The following is a 17,665-nucleotide window of genomic DNA, read 5'->3' as shown; positions in this document are numbered from 1 at the left end:
AGCACACATCTACAGTTCTGTGACGTTTCTATTCTCTTTGGGGTGACTGGAGCTTTTAGCTAAATCTCTGCACTGTGTTCTTTCTTTGACATTATTAAGTAATTTCAAACTTTCCCAATAATTAAAACATACAATCATTTGAAACGACCTGTCATTTTCTATGTTGAGAAGAATATTCCAGACTCCCAGAAATATGTACCTTAAGGTTTAGGTAAAAGTTCTTTTCAATACCTGAGCCATCCCCACCAACAGGGATGAAATTCAGATTGCTTCACATTATAGCTGGCTCCTACCTGCAATGGTTTAAAATTGGACTGTGAAAATAGCTGTCTCACCAGTCGGTACCACAAGCATATCAGAAAAATTTAAGCATAAGAATGGCCTAAGTCACATTACATTTTCCTATAGACTCTATGAAGAATTGTTACTTTTACAGTAGTTAATTACATCTGTCATCTTTGCTATACCAAGCAATTTGAAACATGAGAATTAAAGCTGCTATAACCCTACAAATAAAAACAACAACAAAAAATCTAATAAATTAGAAAACATGCTGTCATGGCTAAGCAAAGTAAAACAAAGCTTTAGGCAGGTACAGAAAAGCTCAGTGGGCAAACCTGGCAAATTCTGAGCCTTTGCAAAACTTTGCAGAGAATTTAGATGTCTCAGATTTAGTCTCACGTCTTCTGATGCTGCTGAAAATTCTGACTCATGGATTAATGTCAGGTTCACTCTGTCCCTTTCTCCCCTCGACCAAGGGCTTCTACATGACTCAGCTTTCACAAGAGTGGTGAACAAATGAGGTACTTGGGATTTATAAAAATGTAAGGATTTTTCATGGCCATGAGTGATGTTTGCTCTAATCAGAAGGTGAGCAAAAGAGGGAAGACTGCCACATACAATTTCAGTAGAAATTAGATGTATCAGATTCCAAGAAGAGCACTGGCTTCCTAACTTTTCCTACAATGACTACATATGGCCATGAAAATTATTAGTGTGGCTCTGGAGTTGTCCTCATTTCATTTTACATGGCGCTAAGCACAGTGAGAAATAAGCAGATGTGATTGCTGTCTGGCACTTACAGCACGTAAATCACAGGTAATTAGATTCAGTCCCAGCAACGCTGCACAAGTTCACATAGAAAGCACAGACTTGGAACAGAAGCTTGCCTGCTGGCTTAATCACAGGAGAGTTTTTACATACTGTTAAAGCTGAAGTATATGGTTTCATAGAGAGAGGATTAGTCATGGCACCAAAGTCAGATTGCTTCTTTGAATTAGACTTTGTCTTTTTGCTGAGAATTACCTGAGAGTCTGGTCTTCTAACATAGTACCTTAACTGATGAGACCTTAACTAGGGAGAGTAAATCTCTTCACCCTGTATCTATGCTTCTCAGCAGGATTTCCTAAACAAATCCGGGGCTTTAGAACCATTATACGATTATTACATCAGCTCACAAATACATTCTAATTTTTAAGTCTTAAAAAGTGATATGGTTTACAATCTATGTTATTCACTCCCCGTTGTTTTTTTTTTTTAAAGTTGTCACATAAATGAAATGGAAGTTTGCTCTGAAAACACAACATTTCACTGGTTTATGCAGAGTAAAAACTAATATAGACAACAGACTTTAAAGCTTACTGTTACCTCTGATCAGGTTATCAAAAATACCAGATTTTCAAATGAAAAATGAAATATATATCAGAGCTCATATACTATTTTACAAGGTCAGGAGGAATTTTATTTATTCCCCTGGCCACAGGGGAATATTAAGAGGCTCATGAAAGCAAAGGCAATAATTTTTAAGAAAAGGAAAGAAGAAAAAGGATGTGAAGAGTTGATTTTAGCAAAATGGAACAACAGGAAAAATCACAGCAACAAACCAACTAATTTAATTTATATAAAGAGAGGAACAGATTAAATCTTATTAGCTATGAAATACCATAAACAATGCTAAACTTTTGGAAAGCCTGAAAATTAGTTAAACAACACTTTAACAGTAGACACGATGGGACGTTTTTAAGGAAATATGCCCTGTTTTGATATTGCCTAAGGTTTTGTCAAGTTGCGTTAAATCAATCTGAATTTCAAACCAAGTTGAACAGAACTCAAATTCAAATGAGAAGGTACCCTGAGAGTATGCCTAGATGACAATAATTCATACTTAAACACAATTGCTTTCAGTTCTGTCTTCACTTAGTTTCCTATGCATGCTATCGTACTTAAATCATTTTTCCCTATTGTAATGAAGCTACAATGTTTCCTTTTCTTAAAAAAACAGAGACTATATAGAAAGTTTCTAATGATTTCCCTAATTAAAACAGTGTTTCATTTTGTCTCATTCTCCATGCACTTGTTTTTCTGGAGTAACTAAAATCTTGTTCATATAACTGATGTATATAATGTAATTGATATAAATAATGTCTCTATTGAGTTTAATTGTAATTTCAAACAATTTAATAGTGTAACTGAACAATCTTTTTCAGAATAGTTTTAATTTTTACAATAAACCTAACAGATTTTCATTTAATACAGCTCATATGGACACATGTGAAAACTGAAATTATTTATATCGCAAAAAGGAAGTAAAAGAAATGTTTATGTACTGTATAAAGAAACACTTCAATGCATTTCATTTTATCCAGAATGTGTTGGACCTTTAAGTGAAATAAAGGAAGTTAATAGAGTTTAATGAGGTTTCAAATAATTTAAACAGAATTTAATGGACCAGTGTTGGCAAACTTAAAAGGAAAATCCAAAATTACTTTTTCACAGGAGTGTGAGAGGATTAATCGTCCAGAATATTAATAAAACAGAGTGCAATTTATTAGAAATGCAAGAAAAAAAGACTATTTCTGGTTTATCAGAAATTAACAGACTATGCAGGTGTTACAAAATGATCTCCTTTGCAAGTGATTTATCTGTGATCAATGTTTTAGTTCCTTATGGTAATACTTGATTTTAAATTAAATGTTTTCCTAAAGGAAACAATGAGGCAATACGCTGAAATCACAAGGGCATGGTCACAAATATACTCACTTTCATGTCTTGCATTCAGAAGAGGTTTGCAAAAAAAAAAGTAATTATTATTCTAAATGTTTCTGTTTCAATTGCCCCAGGTTATTTGAAAGCCAGCCCAGGAAGTATATTACATTTCATCTGAGCATATATGGCAAGATAAGCAGAATAGGGTTAAACAGCAGCAATTTTCATGTTTCATCCTTGGTATATCTCAAGTATTTAAAGTTTTCCTAAGGTAATTATTTTACAGTTCTTGCCATATTTCCTCCCTTCCTTCCTCCCTCCCTCCCTCCCTTCCTTCCTGCTTTATTTTTTTGGTTTTCATTTTGTTTGTTTGTTTGTTTGTTTTTAATATTTCCAAAGTGTTTGATCCCTCACATGTCCTTCTTCCTGTAGATAAATTATGAACTAACTCTGTGTAGAAGGCACTATGAGTTGCAGCCCTCTTTAGGAGTCCTAGCTCATTTTACATGGTATAAAAAATGACAAATGAATAAGCTGATGTCTCTCTCTCTCTCTATTTCATTATTTGTATTTCTGCACCATTCATTTAATCCCTGGATAAAACGAAACTATCCACTGAGATTAAAGATGAACACTACTAACTTCTAAGTTCATGAACACATGTAGGATCATAAACGTCTTTGTACTTGCTAATTTAGTTGTGGTAAATTTAGAAATTTGATTATTCCTTTTTATATTTTAGATATTTAATACTTATTTACTTGTTTGTTTGTTTTTTTGTTTGTTTATTTTTGCAGTGGATTCCTTATATTTGACAAGCTGTCATCTTAACTTGTTTGCTACTGGAATAGCATGTACAAGGTGCCTGCTACTCTCAGTTATTTGAGTTTTATAATATAAATATAAGTTCCAAAATACACATATGCATCTCTTTTGGAAAAAACAAAGGCTAGTGGAAATTATGTTCTCATCCTATGTGTAATTTTCCATAAAAAAGTAAAATAATCTCTAGGCAGAGTTTATTCTACACTACTGAACTTTTATTTTACTTTCTTTTTACTTAGAGAAAGAAAAGTTGAAAAGATAGATGATTGCTTCTTGTTGGAATGTCAGAGGGTTAAGACTGGGGAGAAAGAAAAGCTATTAAATGAAAGCTCTGTGGGGACAAGAACAACTAGATGTAAAACTGCTATGGGCTGGAAACAGATGAGCATAAGTTTATTAGACAGCTTTACACTGGAGCTATGAAAGACAAAAATCCCAGCCTCATTTGAAGCTGTCTTCTCCCATTCCGTGCTTCTTTCTGCTTTACATCTCCACGTCACATTCACATTCTTGCACCAGTTCTGTTCTCCTGGATTTCAGGATCATTTAGTTATCTGGCTGCTCACTGACACTTGAACTCAAATCCTGGAATAAAAAGGCTTTTATTGCATGGATAGATGTCAAGGACACAGAGGAGGTATATAAAATGGTGTCCTACTGTCCCATCTAAATATAATATAAAGGAGGCCTGCTGACAGTTTTAAGGCAACATTTTTCTAAAAGATTTCTGACTAAATGAAGCAATTTTTTTTTTTTTTTTTTTTAGCTCATATAACTTGCACAAGTCACAACAGATACTCATTAGAAATCTGAAATGTATTTTTGGCAGTTGCAAATTGTGTTTCAGAAAAATTCACTGTGAGTTAATTCTTTTTTGAACAGGGGTAGCAATTCTCGGCATTTATTTTCCACTTGAAATGCACTTGAAATCAAGGAAGTAAAAGGAAATGACTTGCACACAAAGACAAAAATTCAGATAAAAATTAAGTTTGACAAAAAGAAACCTATCTAGAAAATATCTCTGGAAATCCAAACAAGTTGTTCCATGTATAAGAAAAATCGTGATCCTTGTTTTCAGTGACTGTCATGGCTAATAAAAAACTCTATTTATCTTTCCCCCTTTGGAGTACAGGGTGAGTCATTTCGTTTTCAATGTTACTCATCTTCTCTCATACTGGTGATGTTTTAATTTCTGCCACTGGATCAAATATTGAAGTAGCCCACCAAAATGTAAAATTCTGTAGGAGCACATTCATTAATATGTATGGGGATTATGGTTTCTACTACTGTTAACAGAATAGACCTGAAGAAGGGGATTTGCTGGAGAGATTAGTGAGGCTGGAGCTCACCACATCTAAACCATCACTCATGTCACGCTTGATACATAAGCAGCATTGCGCAGCACTTTACAGCAATCTTCAGAACATGCTTATAACACTGTATGGAAGCATTTATAGAAGAATTGAACTGTTAAATCAATGATCACTTAAAAGCTATATTGTCCTAGGACAACAGACACAACTCCTACTCGGTAACGATGAGGTAAGTGATCTGCAACTTCTTCATTTTTACAGAAATATTAGTTTCTCAGAAAAAAAAAATGTTTTTTACTCATGTAGCAGTACTTTGAATAAGTTAGACAGGGAGGATTTTGATGTCAGTGACGAACAGAGAAGCATTACACATCTGATCAATTTCATCTCTCCTGACTCATCGAATAGTAGAGTCAGAGTAGCTTGAAGAAAATATCAGATGCAATGTATTCAAAGAAAAAGTAGATTTTGCGTTTCCAAGCAGTTGGGGATCTGAGGGTGTTTAATAAAAAAGATTATATATCATATTTTTTAACCATTAGGCTACTTTCTTTTTCAGATCTTAACATTTGATCATATTTGAGGTTCACTTGGAACTGTGAGGGCTGCTTTGAAAGTAATGTCACTAATTTCATTATGTTGGCCCATGATGTCAGAAGCAGATGCTGGTGGCATGACACTACAGGTTGTACCTTCCTGCCAATATTCGGCTGGAGGTTGCTGCCATGTGACAGATGGCAGCAGAGGGGCAGTCTGACAAAATGACGTCTGTCATAGAAGTGTGTACGAAAGACAGATGTGTCACTGAATTCCTTACACAGAAAAAAATGGCACCCTCTGACATTCATCAATGCTTGCTTAACATTTATGGAGACCAAACAGTGGATGTTAGCGCAGTGAGGTGACTGGTGCATGTCAGCAGTGGCAATGAGGATATTAAAGGCAAGCCATGTTCCAGATGACCAAACAGGTTTTTGAGTGCAGCATGCAGTTTCTTGTTCATTGCTGGTGATAATGCAAAGCTAATGGTGGTGACTATATTGAAAAAATAGTATACTGTGGCTGAGAATTTGCTATACTAGTTATACTATAATGCTCTTTGCATTTGTTGCAATTTCCATGAAAAAAAAACAACAAGAGGCGTTACTTTTGGAGCAACATCCTTACATTTCAGAAATTCCCCCCAAAGCAATATTTGTTCAAATCTAGTTTATGTCAGATAACCCTAGAGGCTGCTTAGTTTTAATTGTCTATAAAAGTTAACATACATCATTGTGTCTACTGTGAAATGGCTAACTTACACATTAGAGTGATCTATGAAATATACTTCTACTGCAAAAGTCAACTGCTTCTGGCAGTGCCATTTGTACAAAGCCAATGATCAAAAGATAATGAGAACTGACAGGCAACATCACAAATGCTCCATTGTAAACAGACAGACTAGGAGTTAAGTGAGCAATGATGATTGATTGTTTTTACTTTGGAGACATCTCAGAGAAAGAACAAGGATTTCTTGACATTCGCTTTCACATTATGATGACTAACCCTGCACATTCAAATACACTGAAAACACACAGCTGCTCTGAAAAAAACAGAGGTGTCTATGAATTACTTTCAAAATAAATCTGTATATCATGACATTCTAAATCACAAACTCCTTATGAATGTTTCTTTCGCTACAGTCATTGCTGAATCTAAGACAGTCAGAGAGCCAGTTCCCCAAAAATCCTTCCAAAAAAAGGGAAATAAAAAGATTTCACAAATGTGAAAATATCTCAGTGAAATTCTTTCTGCACTTTCAGAATGTTCTTTTGCCTAATGGTTACAGAACCATTTTATCGGTGCTATGTTACGTGTCTCAATTAGTCGGAAAATGGTAGAGCTCAAAATTCTGGCAGCACATATCTGTAACTGCATGGATCAACAGAATCATTTGAAGTGAATGGCTCTGTGGCCATTACTTTTTTATCCTGTTTGTTGCAGACACAGCAGTCTAATTTTTTTTCTAGTCCCAGTCCTAAACATCTTAATGATCATTATTATATGATCCTCTCAGTTTTCTCAAACTATCCCAATTATTTAAATATTTTCTCACCTCTTTGAGAAGCCTTATTACTCTCCAGTATTTCCAAGTCAGTTAATGTACTTGAAGGTCCAGTATTTTCGTAGTATTTTCTTATCCTTTAGAAATTGGTAAGTAATTTTTTTTTTTTTTTTTTTTTTGTATTTAAATTGCTAATTACAATATTGAGTGGAAGGAGACCTTGGACAGTCTCCTTGGCTGCCCTGCTTGATGCAGCTTTCAGTCTGAGAACTATCTGTTCAACACTGTTTAACTGCCTCTGCACCCTTCTACTATCCTTTCAGCTAGACAACGCCTGACTTGCTTGTAAAAAAGTTGCAGGCATCCTGACTTCTGATTCTGTTTTAAGAAATACAAGTGCTACTCCTCTTGCTTAAAAAGCTTTTCCCTGTTGGAAAAATACATTAGATTAGTTTGACTTGGTTTGCTCTTTACAGATGTGTGTTTACTGTTACATCATCTTTAAAAATTCATGGTAATTTTTTTTCTACGTTTAGGAATTTTCTATTTTTTTTTTTTCTTTTTTTGTAATGAAACTAGACTGAATTTCCTAAAATTCCCTGACCTTCTTTTCTCTCTCCCTCTTTTTTGTTTTGTTTTGTTTTGAGATAGTATATATATTTCTACTGCGTATTTTTAGTAATTTCTTCTTCCCTTCCCAAATTCAGAATTTCTATTTTTAGACTTTTTCTTAATTTTCAAGAATTAAGCATTTCCTAAATAGCTTATATGAATTTCTATAGGTCTACTTAAAGTTGTCCGCTGAGGTCATTTAAAAAATCTTAGCATTCTTATCCTTCCTGAAGTTCCCATGTGGATACATGCCATCAGTCAAAATAAAGGTACAGACTTAGCAAGAAATACAGCAATTTAAATCATTAACAGTGCCACTCCTGCTTTATGGGATAAGATTTTTAAGTCAAGGCAAGAAAAGAAGCACAGAAAATTTGTAATTAAAAGCGAATTAATGAAATGAAATCTCTTTTTCAAGTTAATAGCTTTACTACATGTTTAATTTACTAGGTAGGTAAGTTCATATTTTGTCTGATGTCTCAAAGAACAGTTAAAAACTTTTAAAGAATGAAAAACATGACTGTTGATTTCAGATGTGGCATGACTGAGGTGGTATGGACTCTAGCCCTCTACTTTGATGGTTTTGTTCATGTATTCAGGAAGAATAGCAGCAGTGCTTGTAACTCACTTTTCTTGAGAGTGAAGATGTACTTATGCAGATCAACATGAGCCAGCTAAAAACTGATATTTGCTCAGTATTCATTCCTCAGTAAAAGGAAAATTAAAAAAAATATCAATTGTGCGCAAATATTCCTAGTCACTGACAGTGAACTGTTTTTCAGACTACATCTGTTTCCCACTGATTGTTTAATGAGAATGCAGGCAGCACAGAGTGAGAAAGATCAGAGGAGCCTGTGCTCCTCAAGGCTATTACCTTGTTTACCTAATTTATAAAGCCAGGCAAAATATTTCAACCCTTGTTGTATTTGTTCATATTTATTCATTGCTTTCTAAAGTATAATATTCTAGAAGATTTGTACAGCAGCTGACTGAGACTAGGAAAACAGAAGATATTGCTGGACACACCAGCTCTACTAAATGTCACAGCATTACCCTTGTTTGAATTGGACTGACTGTATAACAAATGAGGCATTGACTGGCAGCAAAACAGATTCCTGGCATTAGATAGGTTCCAATTATCTATGCCATAGCTACTAGACACTAGATACACCTCTGGACAACCAGATAAGTGGACACCTGCACTTTGAGGCATGAAGGCAAAGTGGATGGCAGAGAAGAAATGGACAGGTTTCCTCTGGAGCCTGAGCATAGTGGTGTGACTGGTACAGCAGAAGGTGCTGCCCACCAAGGCAGAAAAGCATTGCTAGAGCTGTACAAAGCTAAGCATAAAGAAGGCAGGTGGTCTCCAGAATCATGGGGAGAGCTGGAAGTAGAGACTGGAAAAGCAGTGTTGTGTGTTGGCCAAGAAGTGACAGCCTGCATCTGAAGTGCTTAGGTAGCACTGTGGCATGCTGAGAAAAATTGCCTGGTCATGAAAATCATTCCCTCTGCTTCACACAGTGCCTACTTAGCATTTAAAAGGTTTGCCAAAACCTACAGGGCAGGGATAACAATGGTTGTTTTAGAAAGTTCAGAGAAATGAAAATTCCCTGAAGACACCCCCCACCTTAGGATGCAGGAAGAGTAGCTGTCAAATGGAAGAAACAGGACAGGAAAAGTAGAAAATATTCAGAAAATTTATTTTTGAAAATACTATATTCACTTGGTGGCTAACTTTTAAACTTCCTGTAGTATAAATTTTGTTCCTGTCCAACCCCATCACCTGTAGCTCCACTATCTGGGCCCAACCCTGGTGAAAAAGCACTGTTTGGTATGGGAGATGTAATGCGATATGGAGAAGCAGCAGATGCAGCAGGAGCAGCATCCTGGATGCAAAAGGGCAGCTCACTGCCACTGATGCAGCAGGGCCTGACCATATCTTCAGAGGGCTTCTGTTTAGGTGGCACTCCTTCAAATCCAGGTCCAGTGACAGTGCAACTGGTACTCTATTTTTTTACACCAAAATTCCCTTTGAATCTTCTTAGCAGATTGGTATAATCCCTCTTTAAATATGGGTTATAGTAGTAGACTAACTACAAAAATGCAAAGAAGAATTAGTTATCACCATTTAAAGACTGGAAAAGACAAAGATACAATAACTAATGATTAGAGTCTCTAAAGTCAGAGAGGACCTCAGGTGTATTTTAAACATGAATGCATGTGAATAAAATGTGATGGTTCTGTTAACTACATAGGTCTCTCTGAAACTAATGCTTCCTATTTATTTCCATGGAAACTACAACAAAGAGCGCAGTAACGCTTTTTGATGCAAAATTCAGTAATTCTCACCTACAAAACACTATTTTACAAGATAGTCACCACCAGCTGCTATGCATTTTCACCAGCAATGAGCAAGAGCTTCATACTATGCTTGTAAAAATCTGTTGTTACCGTTACTGCTGAAATGCATCACCTACTGCCTCCTTGTACTCACATCCACTGTCTAGTTTCCATAAACGTGCAACAAATGTTTGTTAATGTCAATGGGTGCCATTTTTTTCCGCATGGAAGAATTCAGTTCCACCTCTTTGCTTCATATGCGTTTCCACGTCAGACGGCATTTTGTCAGACTGTCCTTCTGCTGCCACCTGTCACACAGCAACAAACTTTAAGGGAGTATTGAAAGGAGGAGGTTCAACCTCTACTGCCTTACCACCAATACCAGCTTCTGACATCACAGGCCAATAAAATAAAATAAGAGTCATTCCTTTCTGAGCAGTCCATGTAATAACCACTCTAAGTTGTATTTTTGATATTTGGAAGTAGCAAAGAAATGTCAGATTTTCAAAAGCATAAAAGCTGGTTTTAAAACCCAACTACCAAAAGCTTTCTGCCACCTCAGTTTGAATTGACTAACCACAAATCACTCAAGTCCTGAGAGGTATTTCATGGGTAGGGGGACTGTATACCTCACTGTAGAAACTGCTACTTTATCTGCTAGGAATTTACCATGTGAGACAGATCTTGGCACATCCCCTTCTGTAGTGAAGAATCAATGAAGTCGAAGCTGACAAATGTTTTCATGCTATCAATGTCAAATATTTGCAGAGGTCATCTATTACCAGCACATCCTTTCTGAAGATCATTTCTTCTACCACTGCAGAGTTTCCCAACCAATTCTATGGTTGTATGATTCTGTAGTAATGAAATAATGTAAAAGTAGTGTCAGCAACATTGTTTGGAATATAATGAGAAGACAAGGAGACAGTTTTTGATTAGTAACCTAAATAAGAATCAATATCCACAAGATTTTAGTATAGTCGCTTTCTTTTAGCAATATCCTGATAGCTGAAGATTCAACTACATAGAAAGTTTTCTGGGAACATTTCATTAAGGTTGCATGTTTGAAAACTCAGCTCTCTGAGGTTTATTTTTTTGCTTTTGATGGAGTAAGTAATGCAATCTAAATAGTATTTTGGATTGAAATGCATCCAGATACTGTCTGAAGGGAATCCATACTGAAGTTTCTCTTCACATCACACAAAATACCTACTATTTTAACATAATGAATGATTCAGCAATGTTGAAATGGGCCTTTACTTATTAAGCTGTATTTTTTCTCGGGCACATCAGTTGAAAACAATGATGTCTTCTAACAGTTGCATGTTCAGTAATTCAGGATCCTCTGGTTCCTGCTCTGATAATCACATTATTATTTTTTTTTTTCACTGCATTTAAAATACTTTGAAATTGTCTTTCAAGTGCAATTATATTTATACATGAAGTTACGGAAAAGGTCTCACTGATAAGTTGTGCAAAAACATTAAAAATCCATTATCTCCTCTAGGGATGATTTTGTCTGCTAGAGCATGCTATTATCCTGTTTGCCAGTTAAACAGTTGTTCATCTTGGGAGAATCAGTATCGGTTAAGGATTACACCCAGTTTGTCTTCTCTATATTGTTTTTCTGATATTCTCATTTATTTCTTACTATTCAATTTCTGTTATCAACATATCAACACATTTCATAAATGGTTTCTAGGAAAGATTCCAACATTTTTGACATATATATGAGATATAAATGTACAAAGGGATATAAATATTATTAGGAAGCTGAAGGATATACCTTTTTGTTCTCTGCTAGAGTATGGAATCAGAAACAGAAGTTTTTTCTCCATCAGTGCACATAAACAACTTTCACGCTTTCTCTTATTGGGTAAACTGCATATATATTTGGGTCATTCTCCAAAGTTCTTCCAAGTTGCCAGCATCCTTTTTCAGATGGAGATAATGCATCTAGATAAGAATGTCATCATCAGTGTTATTAATTATATCTAAAAGGGACACCACCCTGCTTTGTCCCTTAGTTTTCCTCGCCTGATGCAAGAAACATGATAACTAAATTTTATAGTTAAAGAAGACCAGCAAGTAACCATTCAGTATGTTAATTACCATAATCCCTAGTTTTTTTTCAGTGTCTGTTCATTCAGGTACTGTTTGTCATCTCGAAAGTGTACTTACAGATTAATGCTTTTTTTCACGTATAGCCTTTCAATTTCTGTGAAAGATAGCTTTCTTAAAGCACATATTTTAACATAAATTTATTTTAATGATCAGTTTAGACTCATTTCTGAACTGACCTATTGTTTATTAATCTAGCTATCATGGCTTTTGATTTTCTGGGGCTTTTCAATAGTAGTTCATGCTTTTTTATAAGTCATGACAATTATAACACTAGATCAAAAGGAGTTTACTTTATGATGTGAGGATTCCTTGCTTATAATTGCTTGTTATTGTTTATCAGTTAAGAACTTTTAATGACCTTCTATAATGTACTTTCTGCAAGATCATTAAGGTGGGGTAAAACAAACAAAAAGAGCTTTAATCAACATTTATTTCCTGATTAGAATTTTTACCATGAACTTTATAATCACATGTATATTGATGATAACAATGCATCTATGTTTCTCTGAGTCAAAAAAAGATATGGATGGTAGTTAGAAAGAAATTGAGAAGGATGAAAAGTGTAGAAAACCAAAATAAAACTTTTTTTTTTTTTTTTTTTTTTTTTTTTTTTGTCATGGAAGATATTTTCCCATATTTTGTAGAAAAAGAAAAAAAAAGAAAAAAAAGAAAAAAAAAAAGGAAGCACTCTATTTCTATAACACAGAATATGATAATTTCTGAGTTAGGAATTTAGGAGAAATATTTGTATGAAGTGAGTTTGTGGAAAGGTTTATGAATTAAGCAGAAATAAGAATAATTCAAATAGAGTTAAGCACAAGATAAATTGGATGGAAGAACTTTATAAAGCGACTAGGAGTTGAAATTAAAGAGTAGCATAGTCATCATGATTTTTTTTTTTTTTTTTAAATGTGGAGTATCAGTTGCTGGTATGTTCTGGTCAGAAAAAAAAGAAAAAGAAGAAAAAAAATGAAGCCGATATTACTGCAAGGTGTAATGCCTACAACATCAAAATAACACTTAGAACTGCATTGCCATGTGTTTTTTAATTATTTAGTAGACAATTAATTGATAAAAACAGGAGGATGTAGGAATTGGCAAATGAAAACATTTAATTGCACCATTTTACTGAACTCAAAAAAATCTCTCTAGTTCAAAAATTTTTTAATAAGAGAAGAGACAGACTCCAGCACTAAAAGCTAGAATTTTGTTGCTCATCATGTGCTTGTGTATTGGTTAATATTCCTGCTCCTACTGAAATGAAAACATAAATTGCCTGCATAAATGAGAGAAAATGTGAGCTGAAAGTTTATATGTATGCTTGCTGCAGAATAATCTCGTTAAACAGTTTGTATAACAGAGATATACCCTGAGAAGCAGTAAAAAAGGCATTTGAAATTAGACATCCTAAGCAGAAATCTGGTCTGTATGGCAAAAGGGAAGGAAAAATAATAAAAAGCTGGAAGGAGGAGAACAGTATTCAATTTTCTTCAGGATGAGATCCAAAATGTAAACTATTTATTTTAATAAAGTCATAACAAAGTGCTTCCAATTCTACTGAATATATCTTTAGTAAATAAATGAGAGTTTATAGGAGCAAACAACTGTAAAAGAAAATAATATCCTCATCATTTTGTGTATTTTGGCATTAATCTAAGAATATATCCTAATTTCAGAATTTAGAGTTGTCTTTCAATACATAAAAAATACTACTTATCTCACTATAAATTTTTCAGAATCTTGCAAGTTGTAGGAAATGTAAACATATTTATATATATATTATGTACATGATGTTATGAATCTCCATTCATTGCATAATGATACATGTATATAATACTTCTATTACAGAAATAAATGAAAATGAAAATGAAAATGAAAATGAAAATGAAAATGAAAATGAAAATGAAAATGAAAATGAAAATGAAAATGAAAATGAAAATAAAGGAGCAGCAGTGGGGTAGCTACTTATTAAATCTGTGAAAGGCTTCACTCAGTGGTGTTTGCATATATTAGAAAAACTGAACAAAACTAGACCTTGGTGTTGTCAAAAAGTATTTAAAAGTAAAGAGAGTTGCCTGAGTGAAGTATTGACTGGAAGGGAGGAACAAACAGGATCAGGGTGACTGCTCAAATCTGCAGTGTATGTCATCAGAACCCCCTGCTATCTTCAGGGGAAAGGAAACATATCATCAACCACAGAATGTAAGTCACTGATTAATAAAAATAGAGCCCTAGAAGATAACCTCCCCACCCCACAGCCAAAATGAGATTGCTTTTTAGTTATGAGCAGACTGGTATTCTGTTATTAGTATAATGTAATTCGAGTTTTAAAGTAAACATAGCTGCACAATATGGAGTCAGTGGCTTCAGTGGGCTTAGAGAGAAATTACTTCTGTTAATGTTAATTCATCCTCTAATGTGACTCTCCATAACTCAAAATTCTCATGCCTCTAATGTCATTCCTGTTACATTCCATTACATACTGTTGCCATGCGACAGGTAGCAGCAGAGGGACACTGAAAAAACGATATCTGACACAGAAGTGTGTATGAAGCAAAGGTGTGGAACTGAATTACTCCATGCAGAAAAACTGCACCCGCTGACTTTCTTCAATACTTGCTGAATGTTTGTGGATACCAAACAGTAGATGTGAGCACAGAGAGATGGCGCATTGCTTCTTTCAGCAAAGCAACAGCAATAGTAAGTCACCTCCTCTAGTGCAGTTTTTTACGAGCATGACATGCAGGCTCTTCTTCATTGCTTGTGAAAATGCCTGACAACTGGTGGCGACAATGTAGAAAAATAGTGTTTTGTAGCTGAGAATTTGCTTTATCAGACACTGCTATTGTACTCTTTGTTTCTGTTGTAGTTTCCATGGAAATAAATAGGATGCATTCCATTCAGAGTGACATATGTAATATAAAGGCCTAATATTTTTTTCAAATTATCATTGTATTTGCAGTGCATACCTAACACAAACAGATCTTCTTCTAACACTCACAATCTTCACTTCATCTCATTGTTAGCTACTGAACATGCAGTAACTTCAAATTATGTAATATGACAATATAGTTATACAAACTATGGATTTTTTTTTTACTGTATTGTTAAGAGAATTTGGAAACAAAGACCTTTAAAAATAGTTTAAACAGAATTGTTATTAAAATATTACAATTTCTAATTTTTTTTAATTTTAGTTTGTGGAAACCTCTCTCCATCACAATCAAAATGTCATAACTGTCAGGTGGAGTCCCTAATGACTGGACAAAGAGAAACATAATTCTCATTTCTAAGATGGATAGAAAGGAAGACCTTGAGAACTGTAGACCAGTGAGCATCACCTCTGTGTCTGAGAAGGTCATGAAACCTCGTGAGGCCCTATTGGGAGTACTGCATCTGGGCCAGGGGCCCTTGGCACAAGAAAGACATGCAGCTGTTGGACTGGTTCTGGAGGAAGGCCATGAAGTTCATTAAAGGGCTGGAGCACTTCTTCTATGAAAAAAGCGTCAGGGAGCTGAGCTTGCTCAGCCTGGAGAAGAGACACTCAAGGAAGACCTCACTGTGGCATTCCAGTGCTTGAGGACAGGTTATAAACAGGAGGGAGTGTGACTCATTATACAGCATGATAGTGATAGGACAAAGGGGAATGGTTTTAAACTAAAAGAGAGGATGTTTAGATTAGATGCTAGGAGGAAATTCTTAGAAGGTAGTTGGACATTAGCACAGGTTGACCAAAGAAGATGTGGGTTTTTTTCCATATTCCTTGAGGTACTCAAGACCAGGTTGGTTGTGGCCCTAGGCTTCCTGATCTAGTGGCTGGCAACACTGCCCATGGCAAATTGTTGGAATTAGATGGCCTTTAAGGTCCCTTCTGACCCAAGCCATTCTATAACTATGATTCTACGAAGCATATTTTTGAAGAGACTGTCTGAATACAACTGGTATGAAAGCAGATTACAGAAAAAATACTGACTTTTTTTCATACGTACATATATTTAGAAACCTACAAAAATTTTTAGGTTTCTCTCTGAGTGTGATGTGGAACATATTTCTTCAGAACTGTTTCAGAATGGCATTTGTTTAATTATGAACTAGGCAAGGGGGTATAGAGCAAGCAAAGGCAAAACAGATGCACTGTAACAAAAATATATACCTGCTTTGTAACTACTTTATGGTAATAAAGTTTGATTTCTGTGAGTCAAATGAAAAAGAAATTACAAATATTCTATATTTAAATTTCAACTGTTTAGCTACAAATAATTACTGGGAGTTACTAAGGATGCTGGAGTACTTAGCTGAAGTACTTTATTTAGGGTGTTTTCTTACATCCTAACAATCAATGTATGTAGGTTAGGTTGCTCCAAAACTAATGTCTCCTAGTTATTTTCATGGAAACTACAACAAAGAGAACAATAGCACTATTTGATCGAGCAAACTCACATCTACAAAATACTATTTTCTGACACAGTTACTAACATTAGTTATGCATGTTCAATGGGGATGAACAAGAGCCTCATACTGTGCTCATAAAAATCTGCACAAGTGGAGGTGACATACTATTACTGTTGCCACTGCTGAAACATGCCATCCACCACCCCACACTGTGCTTACATCCCATTTGGTATTTATAAACATTCAGAAAGCACTGGTAAATATCAATGGGTGCCACTTTTTTCCGCATGAAGGAAATAAATTTCTCTCCTATGCTTCATGTACATTTTCATGTCAGGCACCATTTTGTCAGTGTTCCTCTGCTACCATCTGTCTCACGGCATCAACATGTAATGGAATATTGGTGGGAAGGTTCCACCTGTACTTCTATAACTCTAACATCTGCTTCTGATGTTATGGGACAACATAATAAAATAGGAAGCACTAGTTTTACAGCAGCCCTTGTACTTCTGTCCTACTGTAAAACAAATATTTTCTTAAGTGATGATTTATTATTTCCTCTAATGTTTTCTAAGAAGCACTTGTAATTGACACAGAGTACCCACTGCCATGCATCTTTCTTTGCTGTTCTTCGAATACAGTGTTTCCTCTTATAGCAGGGTTGAAGTTACTGCAGTTTCTCCGTGTAGCAGCAGTTTCTCCTAATGGCAGGGTTTGTCTGCAATTAAGTGGCAATAAAGACTTCTAGACTTGTAGTAGACCAAAGAAGAACACTTACCTATGGTATTCCTGGAATTGCCTCTAAAACTCACAAGATAAAACCATTGCCATGACAACATACTGAAGGCTGGAGTGTTGCTGGAAGACAGAGTTTTGTGAACAATGGGACAGCCTTGTTCATTCTAAAAATACATTCCTGTTTTGGTGCAATAAGTTATGTCTGCAAACTTGTTTTTGAAAAAGTTTTTTATTGTAAACTAACTTGTTTACAACTTTGAGATCGTGCACCTGTAAATCTAGCAGGTACAAA

At 35.1% G+C, this 17,665-nt stretch overlaps 1 pseudogene; it reads right to left on the bottom strand.

Annotated features, from left to right (window-relative positions):
• Positions 1-9,509: 9,509 nt before the first annotated feature.
• Positions 9,510-17,665, bottom strand: part of LOC125690838 (heat shock transcription factor, Y-linked-like) — a 187,546-nt pseudogene continuing 179,390 nt past the window's right edge.

The sequence above is a fragment of the Lagopus muta genome, chromosome 3 (assembly GCF_023343835.1).
Source record: "Lagopus muta isolate bLagMut1 chromosome 3, bLagMut1 primary, whole genome shotgun sequence".
NCBI classification, from domain to species: domain Eukaryota; kingdom Metazoa; phylum Chordata; class Aves; order Galliformes; family Phasianidae; genus Lagopus; species Lagopus muta.
This window is presented reverse-complemented; position numbering and strand designations above follow the sequence as displayed.